Source organism: Equus przewalskii, chromosome 9, assembly GCF_037783145.1.
Source record: "Equus przewalskii isolate Varuska chromosome 9, EquPr2, whole genome shotgun sequence".
Classification (NCBI taxonomy): Eukaryota; Metazoa; Chordata; class Mammalia; order Perissodactyla; family Equidae; genus Equus; species Equus przewalskii.
The window spans coordinates 13,883,417-13,899,874 of record NC_091839.1 but is presented as its reverse complement, the minus strand read 5'-3'; the positions used below and the strand labels follow the sequence as shown (position 1 = coordinate 13,899,874).

Sequence of the window (16,458 nt, the reverse complement as noted above, 5' to 3'; positions counted from 1 at the left end):
TGAAGTTAAGAGGGTATAAATTCAAATTACAGTCTTATACTTTTGCGACGCTAAATGTAATCCCTATGATAACTGCAAAGCAAATAGCTATAGAATATGTACAAAAGGAAATGAAAAAGGAGTTGAAACATTTCACTACAAAAAATCACCTAAACACGAGAGAGGATAGTAATGCAGGAAATGAGGGCCAAAAAAAAACTATAGGGCATATAGAAAACAAATACCACAATGTCAGAAGTAAGTCCTTCCTTATTAGTAATTACTTTAGATGTAAATAGTTTAAACCCTCCAATCAAAAGACAGAGCAGGGGCCGGCCCGATGGCACAGCAGTTAAAGTGCTCATGTTCCATTTTGGCAGCCCATGGTTCGCTGGTTTGGGTCCCCGGTGCGGACGTGGCACTGCTTGGCAAGCCATGCTATGGCAGGCATCCCACATATAAAGTAGAGGAAGATGGGCATGGATGTTAGCTCAGGGCCAGTCTTCCTCAGCAATAACAGGAGGATTGGCAGCAGATGTTAGCTCAGGGCTAGTCTTCCTCAAAAAAAAAAAAAAAAAAGACAAAGCAAGGTAGAATGGTTAAAAACACAGGATTCAATTTATGCAGTCTACAAGAGACTTACTTGAGATCCAAAGACAAACAGGTTGAAAAAAAAGGATGGGAAAAGATATTCATGCAAATAGTACCCAAAAGAAAGCAGGGATGGCTGATACCAGACAAAATAGACTTTAAATAAAAAAATTTATGAGACAACAAAAGATATTATTTATTAATAAAAGTTTCAATACAGCAACAAGATATAGTAATTATAAACATTTGTGGACCCAATGGCTGACCATCAAAATGTGTGAAGCAAAACTTGACAGAATTGGAGGGAGAGAGAGACAGTAATAGTTGGAGACTTCAATATCTGACTCATGATAATGGATAGAACAAGAAGATGGAGAATAAGTAAGGAAACAGAGGGCTTATACAACACGATAAACCACCTATATCTAGTAGATTTATAACAGATCCAGAACACTCTACCCAACATCAACAGAATACACATTCTTATCAAGTGCACATGGGACATTCTCCAGGACAGGCCATATACCAGGTCACAAATGAAGTCTCAATAAAAAATAAAAAAAAGATAGATATCACGCAGAGTATCTTCTCTGACCACAAGAGGATAAAGTTGGAAATCGGTAACAAAAGGACAATTGAAAAATCCCCAAATTATGGAAATTAAACACCACACTTTTAAACAAGCAATGGATTAAAGAAGAAATTGCAAGGGAAATTAGAAAATACTTAGAGATGAATGAATACAAAAACACAACATACCAAAATTTATGGAACACAGAGGAAGAAGTGCTAAGGGGAAATTTATAGTTATAAATGCTTACATTAAAAAAAAGAAAGAGAGGCTGGCCTCGTGGCATAGTGGTTAAGTTTGCATACTCTCCTTCAGGGGCCTGGAGTTCGTGGGTTTGAATCCTGGGCACAGACCTACACACTGCTCACCAAGCTATGCTGTCAAAGCATCCTGTATACAAAACAGGGGAAGACTGGCACAGATGTTAGCTCAGGGCCAATCTTCATCACAAGAAAAAAAAAAAAAACAAGAAACATCTCCAATTAACAATCTAACTTTGAAAGTTAAGGAACTAGAGAAAGAATAACAGAGTAAACTCAAAGGTAATGGAAGGAAGGAAAGAATAAAGATTAGAGCAGAGACAAATGAAATAGAGAATAGAAAACAATAGAGAAAATCAGTGAAACAAAAGTTGTTTCTTTGAAAAGATCAGCAAAGTTGACAAGACTTTAGCTAGGAGGACTAAGAAAAAAAGAGAGAAGTCTCAAATTACTAAAATCAGAAATGAAAGTGGGGACATGACTACCGATTCATCAGAAATAAAAAGGATTATAAGGGAGTACTATGAGCAATTGGACACCAATAAATTGGATAATGTAGATGAAATGGACAAGTTCCTAGAAACACAAAACCTACCTAGACTAAGTCATGAAGAAATAGAAAATCTGAATAGACCTATAACTAGTAAGGAGCTTGAATCAGTAATAAAAAATCTCCTGATAAAGAAAAGCCCTGGACCTGATGGCTTCACTGGTGAATTCTACCACATATTTAAAGAAGAACCAGTATCAATCCTTCGCAAACGTTTCAGAAACTTGAAGAGTGGAAGTACATTTTAACTTATTTTATGTGGCCCACATTCCCCTGATACCAAAGCCAGACAAAGACACTACGAGAAAAGAAAACTACAGATTAATATCCCTTATGAACTTTGATTAAAAACATCTTCAACAAAATGCTAGCAAACAGAACTCATCAGCATACTAAAAGGATTATTGATCCATGACCAACTGGGATTAATTTCTGGAATTTAAGGATGGTTTAACAAAAAGAAAAATGATCCATGTAATATACCACATTGACAGAATGAAAGAAAAAAGCTGTGTGATCGTCTCAGCTGATGCAGAAAAAGCATTTGACAAAATTTAACATTTCACGATTTTGTTAAAAATTTTGTGATAAAACCCAACAAACTAGGAATAGAGGGATACTACTGCAGCATAATAAAAGCCATATCTGAAAAACCCGCAGTGAACATCACAGTCACTGGTGAAAGACTGAGTTTCCTTCAAGCTCAGGAACAAGGCAAGGATGTCCACTTTCACCGCTCCTGTTCAGTACAGTACTAGGTAAGTTCTAGCCAGAGCAGACAGGCAAGAAAAAGAAACAAAAGGCATCCAAATTGGAAAGAAAAAGTTAAAATTATCTCTGTTTGCAGATGACATGATCTTATATGTGGAAAATTCTCAAGATTCCACAAAAAAATCTGATAGAACTAATAAATGAATTCATCAAAGTAGCAGGATACAAAGTCAACACATAAAAATTGGTTGCCTTTTTATACATGAACAATGGACAATCTGAAAAGGAAATAAAAAAAAACAGTTCAATTTATAATAGCATCGAAAATAATAAAATACCTAGGAATTAAATTAACCAAAGAGGTGAAAGGTTTGTATGATGAAAGCCACACAACTTTGTTGAAAGAAATTAAAGAACGCTCCTGGCATTCCTTGGCTTGTAGCTTCATCACTCCAATCTCTGCCTCCATTTTCACATGGCTTTCTCCTGTGTGTGTGTCTCCGTGTGTCCTCTCCTTATAAAGACGGTAGTTGTTGGATTCAGGGCCCACCATAATCCAGTATGACCTTATCTGAAGTGATTATATCTGCAAAGACCTTCTTTCCAAATAACGTCACATTTTGAAGTTCTGGGTGGACGTGAATTTTAGGGGGAGACTATTCAACCCACTACAGCTGCCTTGAGCAACCATTGCGAATATTGGACTCATTTGTGAATCCCCCTAGAACCACAATTCGGACTATTAAAAAAAAAAGAGAGAATACTTTTCACTGCTGGGAAGTGATATTTCATTATGCAATAACCTTTGGTGGTCTTTTTTCTGAGAGGCAATTTTTCTTTTCTCTTAACTAACTGCTTCTGCCACTCAAATCCTTCCCATTCTGCAAAGCTTGACAGAGTGTTCATGTCTGACTTTGGTAATGGTGCGACTCACAGGGCTTTATAGTGCTTGTTTCAAGGATATAGGGCAAGGGTTGTGGAGAAGCATTTCTCTGAGGCCAGACTGGTGTTAGAGAGAAGAGTGGGTGTTTAGGATTATGGATTGCACGGTGCCATTGCTGAGTGCCAGATCATGAGTGGTAGAGGCACCAGTGTGCTCTTAAATCTCTCTCTCTCTGTGTGTGTGTGTGTGTGTGTGTGTGTAGGGACACTCTCAAATGTGCCTTCTTGTGTAAGTCTTGCTGAGGAAAATTGTGAGTGTTATTTTAAGTGAAAGAAGCCAAAGAAAGATAACAACCAAATACAGTGCATGGACCTAGATTACTTATTGGTTAAAAAACAGAAAAGCTTCAAAAAATATTCTTAGAACAACTGTGGATGTTTAAGAATAGATATTCAATGATATTTTGGAAATATTGTTAACTTTTATTTCAGTTTGATGATTATGATAATTTTGCTCTCTCTTACTGTTTTACTTTTACAGTGTTTATTGGAAATGGTTTCTGTTACCAGGGGCAGAAAACTAATTGCAAGTAACAACCATGTTGTTTCCAAAGTGATGAAAGTGAGACACTCGTTTTAGTGAAACATGTATACAGATATTTGAATTTCCAGAGATTTTAATTTTCTTATATCTGATAATTGTTTGGGGTTACATAGAAGATTGCACTTATTTTTGGAAGATGCATGTTGAAATGTTTAGATGTGAAAAGTCACGATGTCTGAAACTTACTTTCAAAGGTTCAACAAAAACACAAGTGGCGAGGAAGAAGAGAGAGGCAGCAAATACGACCGAGTCAACAATTGTTGGATCTGGGTGGAGAGTGTGTGGATATGTCTTGTTCTATTCCTTAAACTTTTCTATGTGTATAAAAATTTTCTAATACAAATTTTGGAGAAAGGGGAATATAAAGGAGAAGGGTCACTAAAATTTAAGGGGATGGATACATGTCATTATACATTTGACCAAATCCATAGAATATACAACACCAGGAGTGAACTCTTACGTAAACTACGAACTCAGGGTGATAATGCCGTGTCAATATAGGTTCATCGGTTGAACAAATGTTACACTGTGGTGCAGGCTGTTGTTAATGGGGGAGGCTATGCTTGTGGAGGGCCAGGGTAATCTGTACCTCCCCCTCGTTTTGCTGTGAACCCAACACTTCTCTAAAAAAATAAAGCCTATTAAAAAAATTTAGGGGGAAAGATAGCAAATGGTTTAGAAGTCTTTCAGACTTGATGGATTCTCAGAGAGAGAGCAGAGTTTTGATTAGAGGGAACAGTCACTGTTTCTGAGATGAGCACATGTGAGAAACATACGCCCCCTGATTGTATGTCACGGTGACTGATGCCCTCCAGGCCTGTGGATGGGGTTTGGGATGACAACCATCCCTCACACATTGTGAAGTTACAGAAAAGAAAAACCTTGAGAATTTAAAGGTTTGTGCTTTTAGAATTTGTCAAAATGTCTCATACTTACGAGAATAGTATTCGATGCCTCCCCAGGACCCAAAACTTTAGAAGTCATCTGTTTGTTTTTAGGCATAAATTTCCCTGTGTGAAAATTAATAAGAGGTAGCCTCACTTAAAATGAGGTCAGGAGGCCAGAAAGGGGAGCTCCCATGCAATACTGCTGGAGGTCAATTACAGGAAAATAGTCAATTACAGACCCCAACAGAAAGAAGTCCTCAACAGGAAAGAACATCAATTACAGGAAGAAGCATACATTGCATCTCAAACAGGAATCACTATCCAGCAACTCAGCCAAAGGGAAACCATCACCACCTGAACTCTTGCTTTTCTCCCATGGACTTTTCTTCAAAACAACGCTCTCAATTTTCTCCTTTTTCACTATAAAATAGCATTCCTCTCCTTTGATTGTTGGATTTGCCTATGGTCTACCATAGTATGCGCATCTGGAATTGCAATTCTTTGGTTATCCCCAAGTAAACTTGTTTTGCTGGTAAAATAACTGGCTGTTTTTTTAAAAAAAAACTTTTTATTGAGATTATGATAGTTTACAACCTTGTGAAATTTCAGTTGTACATTCTTGTTTGTCAGTCATGTTGTAGGTGCACCACTTCACCCTTTGTGCCCACCCCCCCTTCCCCTGGTAATCACTAATCTGTTCTGTTTGTCTACATGTTTATCTACCACATGTGAGCGGAGTCATACAGAGACTGTCTTTCTCTATCTGGCTTATTTCGCTTAACATAATACCCTCAAGGTCCATCCATGTTGTTGTGAATGGGATGATTTTGTCTTTTTTATGGCTGAGTAGTATTCCATTGTATATATATACACCAAATCTTCTTTATCCAGTCATCATTTGATGGGCACTCAGGTTGCTTCCACATCTTGGCTGTCGTAAATAATGCTGCAATGAACATAGGGGTGCATGGGACTTTTGGAATTGCTGATTCAAGTTCTTTGGATAGATACCCAGTAGTGGGATAGCTAGGTCATATGGTATTTCTATTTTTAATTTTTTGAGGAATCTCCATACTGCTTTCCATAGTGGCTGCACCAGTTTCCATTCCCACCAGCAGTGTATGAGAGTTCGTTTTTCTCCACAACCGCTCCAACATTTGTTACTTTTTGTTTTGGTTATTTTTCTGGCTGGTTTTTTTTTTAAGGATGACAATTGCAACCAAGCCATGAATATTCAGAGAGCAATACAGCATTCTTTGCTCCCTAGGAGCTTATAGCCAACTGGTAAAAACAAGATGGGTAAGTATATTAAAGATATACTTAAGATAGATCAAAGATAGAAGGAAAAAGAGATACAGTGATGATGAAATCTCTTCCCTCTGAGCAGAACATTATGTTAACATTAACATAATGTTAAAAGCTAAAAACTCAACTAACAAAATTATTTTTAATATTTTCCTTCCTTTTGAATGTAAAAGTATTATGCGTCTTCATTCTGTCCTAGTGACCTATGCCAAATTTCCTAAAAGTGGTTACCCTTGTTTTAGGAGCTCAATCTTTTGTTGATTTTTACTTTAATAATAAAATCTCTTGTGTTTCACCATTAATTTTGATGTTGGCTGTTGGTTTGGAAAAGATATTAAGAAAGATACAACTTTCTTAGTAAGTTAGAGAAATAGTTTGTTTCTGCTTTAAGGGTCTTCATTAATAGGGAATTATTTAAAATTTATCAAATAGCATTGATACAAGAAAAAACATCAAACATTTTAACAACCATTGAGATGATTATTTGTGATATATATTTTTTTCACTCAGCAATATTTATTAAATGCTTTCTAGGTGTCAAGTGTTGTTCTGAGCACTGGGGCCTGGCATAACTGTTGGACAGCGGTACTTTTATTGGGGAGTTCAAGGTATGCTTCTTAATCATAATTATCCGTGGTTTTTCACTGTCTTAAGAGTCATCACACACAGTGCTGCTTTATTTTATATAGAGCATTTTCACATAGATTCTAGTTTTTTTTTTAAGGGCTCTACTGCTAAAAAAAACCAAAACAAAAAGGAACGCTTACATTTCCTTCTGAGTTCACCTACTTCTTGACTGTGTGACCTTGGGCAAGTTACATGAACTCTCTCAGCCCTCATTTCATTCTGTGTAAAAAAGTTAATAAACAATATCTCGCTCAAAGGTTAGCAGAGGAATTAAAGGTTGTGAGTATTAAGTGGAGAATGCCTCCAAAGCTCTTAGCCTATGCTCACCTCAAGAGAAGCGTTCCATAAATGTTAGCTGTTATCCACATCGCTTCCCAGTCCATGAGTGAGCAATTCCAAATTAAAATTTCCCCAGGCTGGTGGAGGTGGCAATTAAATCATGTTCTCCTGTGGTACTGATTTTCTTTGATGTTTGTATTTAAGCTATTGCTGTAATTGTTAGATCTCCTAATTCTAAGCCTGTGTTGCTTTGCTTAGAAAAATTCCACTTGGATACAGTACATTAATCTTTTAATGTATTGTGGCATTCTCTATTTATGATGAGTTAATACTAATACAGAAAATCCAATAGGTTACTTTAAAAAAAAAAAGAAAGTAAAATGAGAGAATTTGAGAGTGACTTTTCTCCATTCTGGAAACAAAGGCAGTGTTCTTTGTCCAGCTCTCATATCTGAATCTGGATATTTCTCTGCATTTTACTTCTTGGTTCATTGTCTTTCTCTACATCAAAGGCTTTTCACTAACTTAACAGAATTAGATATCTTGAAATGCTCATTGCTTCCTTCTCTGCATATTCTCCTTTGTGCCTCATTGTTCTTCCATGAGCTGATATGTCTTTATTTGAAAAGTGAGTCTTTACTTTTGATCTGGTTAGAATTCTCTGAATCAGAAGAAATCTCCTTGGAAATATCTCTTTCCTTTTCCTTACTTCAGGTCACTGGCCTATGACTTGAAGTTTGACAACTCACTCTCTGCCACCCATCCCAAGCCTGCTTGTCCTCAGGTGTACCCAAGTCAACACCACTGGAGAAGACAGGGTTTCTTTACTGAGCATCTGACAATGTCCTACCTTCTGAGTATGAACTCATAGAATCCCCACCAAAATCTTGCAAGGGAAGTTGACTGTTACTTTACCTAGAAGGGGAAACTGAGACTCATAAAGGACAATTTGATTGGCAAGATGGAGTTTGGAACAAATATTCTTATGACTACATCACATTATCTCTTCAGTTTTATCACCTATGTTTCTTCAATCCATCCTGAAGTCTCCACAGTATATATGGATTTAGGATTTACAGTCTGATACTCCTGGGTCTTCTTTTCAGCCCCACCTTTTATAAACTGTTGCATTCTGAGCAAATTATTTAACATTTTCTGTTTTTTTTTTAAATCTTATGTATAGAAGGGTGATATTTTTAGTCCTTCCTCTAGGACTGAGGTGAGATTCTATGAGGTACAGCTCTTACCACAGTGTCGGGCACATCGTTCATATTACATCTCTTCTGTTTCTCTCCCCTGATCCCTTCCTCTTCCCTTAGCCTCCCTCTCCTCCTCCCCTTCCCCTGTTCTCTATCTACCTGCCTACCTTGCTCTCACCTCCTCTTTCCCTTCCCTATCTTCTCCTCTCCCTCCTTTCCGACACCCTCCTCATCACCTCCTCTTCTCCAATTCCTAATCACTAACCTCTTTGTCACCTCTTTGACTTTATGAAGCCACTAGGTTCCTTGACTAGGAGAAATAGCTAAGAGGTGTGTTCTTGGGATAATTAAGTGCGGTTGACATTGAGTAGAAAGGAATAATGGTGGTGCAAGCAGAGACCATGATCAGCTGAAACAGATACCACGTCCACCGAAGATATCAGTGACATAACTGACTCAAGGCAAAGTGAGCAACAAGGGTAGCTCATTTCTTGTGTTAGCATGGAATTAACAAACAAACATGGCTCTTCTTTGAAGACAGGAACGTGTTAGAGCCACAAGGGAAAATGGTGAAAAGGAAATGGGAGAAGCAGTCTTCTTTCATCTTCTATCTTTATCACTCTCTCTCTAGGAGTAGCTTTTCACACTTATAATAAGAGTAACTAGCGTGGACAGCCCACAATAAAAAACAGTGAACTTTGATAATTCAGTTTTGAATCTCAGATACAACCCATGATATTTTTATGTCCCACTAAAAAATTCCACCATATGCCCCTCCTAAAAAAACCCAACTAGGTAGAAACTCGATTAAACCAAGACGTCCGGTGAATCTTTCCTAGCGTCTTTGAGTGTTACAAATAACCTCCTGTGTTTTGTGGAATCGTGCACTCACTGAGAAATTTGTGTCGTGTCTGAGAGACAGAAATTGATAAATAAAGACAGAGATGGAGACGAGGGGAGGACATAGAGGAAGGAGAGAGAAGGAAGTTCTTTTCTTTTTTCTTTTTTCAGTGTGGGGTATGAGAACAGAAACAGTGAGAGTCATAGCAGATTCCCCATACTAGGAGGAAGATAGACGTCTGTAAGTTAACACAGAAATGAAACATTGATTCCACTCCTTACACTTTGGTGGTACTGGTAGGATCATGAGGGAAATAGCCATGTTGTTCTGATTACCTCCTGTTTACTCCACTGGTGAGGGAGGGATACCCCACCTTAAATGCGCGGAGATGTTCAAACACACAACACCTGCATAGATGAGATTGACATCAGTATAGAAGTCTCATATGTTCACAGCCTGGGGGAGGAGGACATCGGACACCCCTCAGGGCCACCTGGGTGTGTCACTCAAGAGCAGAGTGTGTAAGCAGAGTCTGTAGGTTGCAAGCTTTGTGGTAATCAGAGGAGGAGGTGTACCCTTGTTCTCTAGTTCAATGGAAAAATCATATCGTGAAAATTTATGAAGATGACGCAGGTGGTTAATAAGTGTATAGGTTATATCCTGGGGAGATGTCTAGGACTTTCTGATGAGTATACAGAACATTCAATCACTGGACAAGAGAACTCAGTGTCCATCTCTCCTGCTGACTGAATAATGATCCAGGCTGTGGGACCCAGTGTAAGCATCCAAGAAACTTCCCTTTACTCCTGTTTTTGAAAAGAGCTTCATTTCACTCAGCAAAATACCCTCAAGGTCTATCCATGTTGTCACAAATGGCCAGATTTCATCATTTCTTATGGCTGAGTACTAGTCCATCGTGTATAAATACCACATCTTCTTTATCCATTCTTCCCTTGATGGGCAGCTAGATTGCTTCCAAGTCTTGGCTATTGTGTATAATGCTGCAATGAACGTAGGGGTGCAAGTATTTTGCTGAGTGAAATAAGTCAGAGGGACAAAGTCAAATACTGTATGATCTCACTTATAAATAGAAGATAAAAACAACAACAGAAAAACACATAGCATTGGGGATTGGATTGGTGGTTACCATAGGGGAAGGGGGGATGGGGGAGGGCAAAAGGGGTGATTAGGCTCACATGTGAGGGGATGGACTATAATTAGTTTTTGGGTGGTGAACATGATGTGATCTACACAGAATTCGAAATATATTATGGTGTACATCCGAAAAAAAAAAAAAGAAAAGAGCTTCGTTGAAGTAAAATTTGCATGTCGTAAATTCCATGTGTTTGAAGTGTATAAAACTTTGTAGAGAGAAATTCAAGAAGACCTAAATCAATGGAAAGACATCCCATGTTCATAGTTGAGGAGACTTAACATTATTAAGATGGCAGTACTCCACAAATGGATCTTAGTATTGTCTCTGCCCTTTCCACTCTTCTCTTTCTGGTGCCCCCATTATGCATATGTTGCTAGACCTGATGGTGTCCCAGAAGGCTCTGAGGCTCTCTTCTTCACTCTTTTCTTCTGATTGGATAATCTCTATTCATCCATCATTGAGTTCACTGATTCTTTTCCTAGCTCAAATGTGCTGTGGAGCATTCTCTATTCAATGGGTCAATATCATCCTACATTATTTTATTCCATAACATGGCTTCTCTTCATTCTTTGATCATACACATATGTGCTTTGGAGTCTTTGTCTGGTAAGTTCACCATCTGCAGTGGTCAGAGATTGCTCCTACTGATTGCTTTTTTTCCTGTGTAGAGGACGTTGTTTCTGTTTCTTTGCATATCTCATAACTTTTTGTCAAAAACAGGGCATTTAGAAAACAGATTGTCACCACTCTGGATTGTGATTCACTCTCTAACCTAGCGTTATTTATGTTGCTCTTTATTTGTTGGGTTAGTCCCTTGCCTGGACTAATTCTGTGAAATCTGCTTTCTCTGCTGTGACTGCTGATATCCCTGCTCCATTGTTCTCTTGTAAATTCTTGTTTTCCTCTCAAACCTGGCTTCTGAGGAGACATCTCTGTTTCAGCATAGCTTAGTGGTGAGCCAGTGATGGGTCAGACATAGTGTTGAAACATCTTGAGTCAGTTCGGCTTCCACCATGTGCTGGATCTTTGTATGAATGGGACACACATTTAAAGTTTAGGCAGTGGACAATTACGCACCAGGTTTTACTTTTGTGGACACAAATCCTTACATTTATCCAGGAAGAAGTTGATAGCTAGGGCGATCTTTTCTCTCTTTTAGCCCTGCACGTGAGCAGAGACTTCTAGATCCCCAAGGATTTGTGGCTGCTTATCAAGTCCTATTTGGGCCATCTTGTTCCCTAGATCTCCCTTCAAAATGTGGCTAGTCTGCTGCTCTGTTTTTTGCCCAAAGAGCCTCCCAACCATGTGGAATACAGACGCCTCTTAAAGTTTGCCTCTGGAAGTTCTTCTTGTTTGTGACAGTGTCCATGGGTATGTGTTTTTGTGATGACTGAAGCGTCAAGGAAGATGAGTTGGCAAATGGAGTCATCTAGGAGAGGTGCTGAAGGTTAGGTCTGGGCAGTTACCTTCTAAAAGGTGACACTTTTCAAGGTGAGAGTGGAGATACTCTACTTTTCACTACCCAGTGTGTGGTTAAATCGGAGGGTTAGAAGGAGGCATGGAGGACAGAGTGAAGGACCCATGGATCCCCACCAGTGGTGAGCTGGTGTTCAAAGAGCACCTACTGTATATGTAGTCCCCACACCAGCTTAAAGTTCTCAGTATACAGAACTAACTGTAAGGAATGGATTGTTACGTGCATTTTGCAAGTGAGAAAATTGAGGTTCTGAGCCAGGGAAGCATTTCATAACAAGTAAAGGAGAGCTCCAGGCCCTTCTGCTCTTGTCTGGAAAATGGGCTATGTTTCCAGTGTTTCTTGAGCTTTGAGCCAGGATGGGGAAGCTGTTTGGGGGCCATCAATATGGTCAAGTGTGGCACGTGGCAGGAAAACATCCACACTGAAAATGTCCACTAGGCGAGGTGGGTCCAACAGCGGTTCTGCCCCAACTCACCATGTTCCCTTGAGGAGTTCTCTGAGCCTCAGTTTCCTCTTCCGTCAAGTAGAGACTTGCACGGCTGCCTCATCAGGTTGCTTTGAGTCTCCAACAGGAATCTGGTTGAGCCTTGTGCCTGATGCTGAATCTGTGGTCAGGAAATGAGATGGATGCTGTCGAACACCCATGAGAGAAAATGGTCTTTTTCATCTGCCCCTCAATCCTTTGCCTGGTCATGGGGCACTGGAACTGAAAAGGATATTACAAACATTTTTGCTGCAGTTTAAACTATTGAGGCTCAGGGACATTATACGACTAGCCAATGTCCTATGCATGCTACCTGAGAGATAAACTTGAACTTCATGCTCTCAGGATTAGGAATGCACAAGCTGTCTCCTGGTGAGGTTGATTCTTATCAGGTGAGGGGGCATGGGGTAAGGTATAAGAGGGTACTTAAAAAGGCAGCAGATGTTGATGCTGTTAGTCTTAGCAAGGCAAGCTGTCATGGCTCTGCATTTGGGAATCTTTCTGATTTGGGCTGGTGCCTTTGTCTTTCTACAACTGGACCATGTGGATGGAGGTGAGGGGGTGTGTGGAGTTGGGTTATATTGTTCAAAGGAAGAGTTTTTGATGTAAATAGGATTTAATGTTTGGATTAACAGGAAAGACATAGTCTCAGGTAGCATCTTATGACTAGTGTGGTGTGTCAGTATGATAGCAATGAGAAAGTGTAAGATTCTTTCTCATCTGTTATGTTTAGCTCCCTAGTACACAGATCCAAAGTGTATCTGTTTATAACAAACATGGATGTTAGAATGTGAAAAAACTCCACAGTACTGCTAAATTTCATCAGTATATTGTATAGTAAATTACTATGACTTACACCTAAAAATATGTTAAGTGGAAGATCTCGTGTTCAGTGTTCTTACCACCATAAAAAAATTATAAAATTTTAGTGTGGAAAAAAAGAAAGAAATGCAGAGTGGGTCCTACTATAGCATGTATTCTGATTGCCTCAATTGTTTACTCTCTCCATCTCTATCCATCTCCTCTACTCCTGAATTGCTTCCAGTTCGGCACCTGATTGAGACCTGCCATTTTGCTGAAATGAAAACAGGTAATCAATTTGGAAAATAACGAAACAAAACGACAATCAAATAAAACTAACGTGTGGGATGGTAGCTGTAGTTGAGATTCTTCTGCGATATTTTACATGCAAGAACTAATTTCACCCTCTCAGCAATAGGAGGAGGCAGGGGCTCAAATCTCCAGGCTGTATGTGAGGAACAAGGGGTCCTTCATAGAGGTGTTTACTCATCAAGGCCAAGCAGCCTGTGGATAGTGGGACTGGAATCTGAACCCAGGTCAGGGCTTCAGGGCTAGTGCCATATGCCAAGGTAAATAGGGCCTCATTGCAAGGGATGGCTTTCTAATAAGGGAGCGTGTCCAAGAGGCATAAGGCAGGACTGGGTGGGGAGATAATATTCAAACAGAAATATGCATATGAGTTTTGGAAAGTTGATATTTGTGGCCAGTAAATCTGCTGATGAGGCTGAGGGAATTCAGCAGGCCAAAGATGGCTTGGCAAGGTCCACATAACCACAAAGCCCTCCGGCTTCCTGGGATTTTCATATTCAATGCATTAAAATGGCTAAGTCAGTGCACACTGAAACAATCTTAGATGTGCCATGAATGCGGCACAGATAAAAATCAGGCTTAGTGTGAGGCAGAATATTAATGACAGGAACAAGAAATTGCCTGTGTTCACAGAGATAAAATCTCTTTAGACTTTTGGTGTTGAAGGTGGGAAAGCAGAAAGTACAGCTTTCGACACAACAGAATAACAGGTGATAAAAATTATGATGCAAAATCAGGCTGCTGTGTTGTCTGGAAACCTCGTCCGTTGCCTGGTGCTCCAATATCCATAGTAGATACCTCTGGGTAAATGTCCCTGGTAGTTAAAGAGCCTTTCCTAGTCCCTGAGAATGGAGACCACATCATGCTAACCTTGACATCGCTGATGCTTAGTAAAGGGCTTTCTACATGGCAGGCCCTTGGTGATGATGAGCTAGCTGGAACAGAAACTTTGCCAGAGTTACTGCAGAGATAATGATACCCTGAAAAGCTGATGAAGACAATGTCTTTGATTTTTGCAGATAATCAGTGTGTTTTCCCATTCGACTACTCAGGCAAACGGTATTTTGATTGCACTAAGGATGGTTCCCTTTACAGTTGGTGCTCTCTGACTACATCTTATTCAGGGAGATGGAGATATTGTACTGACACAGGTGAGTATGCAGCTTTTCTTCATGTGAGGAGCACATGGCTTGCCAGTTGAAGGGGAAACTTGCATAACTGCTCACTAGATGGAAGCCTCAGGCATTACCTCATCTTGCTGAACATGGTCCATTCATGTCCCTTTCTCTTGATAACGTGAAAAAAATTTTTATATGAAGCACTTTCTCACCCATTTCTTGTACTTTTCAGACTTTGCCAAATGTGTCTTTCCCTTTATCTATAATGGCCAAAAATTTTACAAATGCACAACTGCTGGGAGTCTGCTTTGGAATTATTGGTGTTCAGTCACTGCTGACTATGACCGTGATGGAGCTTGGAGATATTGCTAGTAAGAAAATGGTAAGTGTCTAGGGGAGGATGAGAAAAGATGAGTGTGGTAAGTGAAAGGATGAAGCTGCATAAAGAGATGGAGCAAGGTGACAGAAAGGAGTGAAATGGGAATAGGAGGCAGGTGGAGGGAAGGGACAAAGTAGCAAGAATGCAGGAGGAGCATGAGGAGTGAGGATCAGAGGTTTGGAGAGGAGAGAGAGGAAAAAGGGGAGAGAAGTCAGAAAGAGAGTAAGAGACAAAAGGCAAAATGCAAAAGATAGTGAGAGAAGAGTTAGGAAAAGAAGAAGAAAGAGAGTCTGCAGGGTAAAGAAATGCAAGGAGGAGGATCTGAGGAGGATTAATGGCAAGAGAAGGTAGGGGGAGAGAAGGGGAGAGAGGGGAAGAGAGAGTACAATATAGTGTTTTGAGCAAGTGTGAGAGCAGGATAAATGAGGAAGAGCAGAGGGAGAGAGAGGAGAGAGAGAAGAGAAACAGATCTTTTCACTCATGTCATTATATGGAAAAATAAACAGAACTCATTGAGATTTATCATCAACACCATGTTAAATTACTGTACAGTTCATCTACTCATGGCCATGGCTGCAATCAAGCCTTTGAAACCTAAGTGAAGGAAATCAAGAAATCTCAAGCCTGAAGGTGATCCTCTGCACAGTGGAGGTGAAATCCTTTGCCTGCCAGTACACCAAGTTCCCACTGTGCATGGATTGAATCAATAAACCATTCTTTCTGCAGGTGTGATCTTGTTTTCCTTTCATGAAAGGAACTATCTTTCCAATGGGAGAGTCTCAACGTGCCCAAGTTGATCACACAGGATCTTCATGTCCTGGCCCTCTCCTCCTCCAGACTCTGATGGAACATCGACACACATCAGAACTGTCTTTCCTGTGGACTTGATTGAATGGTGAACGTGTGGTGGTGAGGCCATTGAGGTGAAGGTTGGAGGAGGGTCCCAGAAGGTATGGAGGGCTGGTCCCCGCCATAAACAATTTGTCTTTCCTGCCTTAGGTGAAATGTTATTTCTTCCCAGAGATAGTCTCAGACTCCCCAATATTAGGAGTCCTGATCATGTTCTTCCAGTTCATTCACTCTCTACTTGGAATTAAACTATCTGTCTTCCCTGGGGGACTTGAATCTTTGTGAGGGCCAGATGGAGTGTGTTGTTTGCCCTGGCATCAACAAATAAGTGTAGAACCTGGCAGCTCCTTAACCCCCAGACAATTTTCAAAAGGCCTACTGCCTTTTTTTTTTTTTAAAAAAAGGTATTCTAGAAAATTAATATTTCAGTCAATAGCTGGGCTTGAATGAGATAGAGTAAAATTCACAGGTGCCAGAAATAAACAAGAGCCTCAAAGCCAGAGTCTAAGCTTTCTTCGGGTACATGAGCAGCCCAGAGAGATATAGAATAGTGTCTGTGGGACACGGGGATGATCTTTTAGTCACCATTCAGGGAGGTC

The 16,458-nt window shown here is 39.8% G+C and overlaps 1 long non-coding RNA gene across 1 annotated transcript; it reads left to right on the top strand.

Annotated features, from left to right (window-relative positions):
• The first annotated feature begins 6,839 nt into the window (after positions 1 to 6,839).
• Positions 6,840 to 15,734, top strand: LOC139085467 (uncharacterized). Its single transcript, XR_011543778.1, has 5 exons — positions 6,840 to 6,948; positions 13,449 to 13,493; positions 14,533 to 14,664; positions 14,864 to 15,013; positions 15,563 to 15,734. It is a non-coding gene; the product is annotated as an uncharacterized lncRNA (long non-coding RNA).
• The last annotated feature ends 724 nt before the right edge of the window (positions 15,735 to 16,458 follow it).